Source organism: Rhinopithecus bieti, unplaced genomic scaffold (assembly GCF_001698545.2).
Source record: "Rhinopithecus bieti isolate Rb0 unplaced genomic scaffold, ASM169854v2 scaffold_62034, whole genome shotgun sequence".
Taxonomy (NCBI): domain Eukaryota; kingdom Metazoa; phylum Chordata; class Mammalia; order Primates; family Cercopithecidae; genus Rhinopithecus; species Rhinopithecus bieti.
This window is the reverse complement of record NW_016823752.1, coordinates 1,091,340-1,095,335: the sequence shown is the minus strand read 5'-3', so window position 1 is coordinate 1,095,335 and position 3,996 is coordinate 1,091,340.

Sequence of the window (3,996 nt, the reverse complement as noted above, 5' to 3'; positions counted from 1 at the left end):
AGGCAGCACGCACGAATGTAGGGCTAAAATCAGCATCTCACTCATCTCACATGGCTTCCTGACTTCTTAAGACATCAGTGTTTACTCTAATAGAAGAGCAGGCCGTGGCGGGCAGGTGACCCCTCACTGTCGCCCTAGGGGGAGGGCGGGCTGTGGCGGCCGGGCGACCTCTCGCCGTCTCTGTGGCGGCATCACTGTCTTCCTGCCCGCCAAGTCGGCCAAGTCATCGGAGCAGCAGGAGAGTCTCAAACAGAAACCCTCCCTGACCCTCCCAGCCCGGCTCAGCTCTTGTTTCTCACCTCGTTTTAGCAAAATTCTCCCCAAAAGGTGGCGATATTTGTTGTCTCTGTCTCCGTACACACCCACATCTGCCTCCCACTCCTTGGATGGCTCCTGGGCCCTCGTGGGACGGCTGGGTCCTGTCTGGCTCTGCTTCCCAGCGGGCCCTGGCGCAGGCCACCGCCCCACCTACCCTCCTGGTCTGTGTTCTTTGCCTTCACAGCATGAATCTCACCCCGATTGGAGGCTGTGTCTGTGTTCATTAACCTATTTTCTGTCTATTTTTACTGAGACGTAAGCTCCAAGAAGTGAGAGACTTTGCCTTGCTCCGGGCCGAGCCCTGTGTCCAGCACGGGGTGTGGGGTGCAGGAAGGACTCAGTGACCTTGGGGCTGGCTGGACACAGACGCAGGGCCCCTGCCCGGCTTAACTTCCCAGTGAGGATTCCAGGTGCTGGGTGCCAGTTGCAGGCTGTAGCCAGCCAGACCACACTGGCCAGAGGTTTCGGGACAAGGACTGGCAGGAAGCCCTCCCTGTACAGCTGGAGCCCGTGAGGCAGAGCCAGATGGCACCTGGGCACTGAGAAGCCAAGACCTCAGCGCCTTCATTCTGGAGGAGGGGTCGAGGGAGGGACAGTACCGCTGTCTTGTCTAGGCAGGGTTTGTGCAGATCTGGAGTCTGGAAGAGGCCAGGGTAGGCCTGTCCTGCTCCCTCCAGCCGCCCCGAACTCCAGAAGGACCAGGCCCGAGTCTGCCTGCGACGTGTCCAACACAGGAGGACAGATCCCGAGACAAACCAGGTGGCTACAGGTTTACAATGGGGCTCCGTGGTCTTTTCTCTGTAGGTGGGAAGATGCCGTCACCGCCTTCCTCGGCTGTGTAGGGCGAGCGCAGAGGTGTCCTCCACCTGAGATATGATCACTCCTTTTCTTTCCCTTACAGACATCTTTGTGGGAGCTATGCTTTCACATAAAGCATTTAATCTCCAGTGGTAAAGTTTCCAACACTAAGTTGAGAAATTGAAACAATGTGGAAGCAGATGAACCCTCCTAAACTGCTTATAGGACACAGTGACCACACGGAGATGCCCTGGAAGGATTCCAGCCTTTGGGGTCACAGGCATGGGCGCCACGGCTTCCCAGGTGCCTGATACCTGAGCTCGCTGTGTCACACGACTTACGTGGAATCCACAGAGGCAGGCCGTACTCCCCCCATCCAAGTTCAGAGCCCAGACACGTGTGCGGAGTCTGTGGCTGTGGTACAGTGCGGCGTCCATCCGGCTTTCCCCTGCAGCCTCAGCTCCTGCGGGATCTGCTGACTGGTAGGCCGTGACGCCCTGATGGGAGTTGTCCCTGAGGTCTCTGCTCCTCCTGCTGCGCTCGCAGCGAAACCTGTTTGTGACGTCATCTCCTTGTGCCCCACTGGGCTTCTGAGGCTGTGAAAGCTGGTGGAGCACAAAGGCCTTGCCTGGCCCTAACAAGCTCGGCCCCAGCAGGACACCGCGGGCAACCTGTGATGCGCTGCTCTGGGCCTTTGTCCTCGGCTGAATTAATTTCCTCTTGAATTGCCTCAACTTTAGAATGCGCCCTAGCCTTTTCTGAAGGCACACACATCTTGGGGTTTTGTCCTCTGTATTTTAGCTGCATTGGTTTCCTGTGTGCCAAGGCGGAAAGCTTTCATGGAGAAGACGTTCTGGCTTCTTGTCTGTCTGTCTGTCCCCCGATGGCTGCGGGCCAGCTCCATGCCCATCCACGGTGTGCAGGCGGAGGCATCTTTCAGGATAACAGGTGGAAATCCCTGCTTCCTGGCAAAGTCCATTCCAGTGTGGTGCCTACTGTCCACGCACCTGTGGGTTTGAGCCTGCACCCTGCACAAATGTGTGAAGCGGGCTCGTGGCTGGCTGGGGTCACTGCCTGTCCCCTCCTTTTCCACAGCTGCAGTGCCATTTGCTTGCACGTCCTGCAGGAGATCCTCAGGGTGGGTTCCCACAGGCAGCCTCCCTTTGGACTTTCATTGCTCGATTAAATGATATTTAATTCAGCCTGTCTGACAGTCTGACAGAATGTGCTATGTTACCAGAGGGTCTTTGATGCCAGCGTGAGAAAGGGGGCGTTGGTCTCCAAAAAAAAACAACAAAAAACAGGTAAGAAACACCTGTTTCTTACCTGGGCCCACTCTGTGGGCCCACTCTGACCTTTTTAACTGGCACCTGTGAGAAGGAAAGCCTGTTCCAGTCCGACTCTCAAAGCTCCTGAATGCATTGCTAGTCACAAGCCCTTCCTGTCTCCGGGACTAATTATGTGAAGAAATGTTACTGGGTTGAGGGAGTTCCTTGGGTTTTTAATTTCCTGTCCCTCTCACATCATCCCTCCTCCTTCCCTGAGCCCAGCCTCCCCTTTTCCTGCCCATGCTGGCAGGTTCTGGCCTTCCCTGGACCCCTCTCCTGTCCCCTGCACAGGTCTCTGCAGGGCTTCTGCACGCTGGGGAGGGCGGGTTCCCCAGTGGAGACACTCCCCGCGGGTCTGAGTGGAGCCCGGGGTCCCTGCACGGTCACCGATGCTGCTGCTGCTCCAGGGAGCAAACTTGCAGGAGCAAGGATCCAGTACCCGAACACACATGTGCTCCCCCAGGAGAAATTCTGCAGCCAGGCGTGGTCCACACACCCTCCTTCCGGTCCATGCACCCTCCTCCCGGAACTCAGTCTGTCTCTGTGTATCACACACCTGTCCTCAGTGTTCTCACCTCAGGTGGGCACAGCACGGTGGACTGCACTTTCCGCTGCCTGCTTGGTTAATGTTTATCTCCCTCTTGCCAGAGCTTTGTTTTCATTTCATTCAAACAGGCTTCCTCTTTTTACCCACTAAATGGAGACCTTTTAAAGCTCCAACTGCAAATGCTAAAGTCTGTAGCTGGGTCTGCATCTTCCATGATTTTACCTTTGTATGTCACTTCACTTTTTTTTTTTTTTAAGTTATCAGTAAGTTTCCACTGAACCTTGGAAGACACAAGAATTAAATGGTGGGGTCTTTTATAGTTTTTGTCTTTTTTTTTTTTTTTGCAAACAACTTCTGCTGCACTGTTAGGTACCACAGTAAGGCCGTGCTGGCAGAGGCCAGCGTCCTCTGCTATGACCCACAGACCAGCGGCTCCTTACTCACTCCAATACTGAGGAGTGAGATGGGTTCTTGTCCCTTTTTACCCTAGGACCTAAATATGGGGTCCTATTTCTGCTGCTAACCTAGTTAACTGGTGATCTGTCTTTGGTACGCTGGGAGCACTGTGTGCACTAACCTGTGGGCCCCAGGACGCTCTGGGACGGCTGCGCAGATGAGAACACAGGCCAGAAGGGTTTGTTAGTGACTTATCTGATGTCACAGGCTGGTCAGCTCAGCTGGGCCACATTCCAGTGGCCCCAGCCCTGTCCCACGTGCGCCGGCTTTCTCCCGGGAAGCTGCAGGGAAGGGTCCAGCTAGGGCGGTCGCAGCTGGGTCCCTGTGGGGCTTCAGAGTGGACACAACTTCTCTGCCGGGGGCTCGGATCCAGGGGGGCAGGTGGGACCCCGTTTTACAGGTGAGCCCAAGGAAGTGAGTCCTGGGCCCCAGAAGACCTCCGACCCGTCCCCTTGTCCAGCCCTCTCCCCTCTGGGCGGGGCCGAGGGTGACCCCAGGTGGCAGGAACTGCACCCCTTAGGCACGACCCCGCCCCGCTGCCCCGCAGTC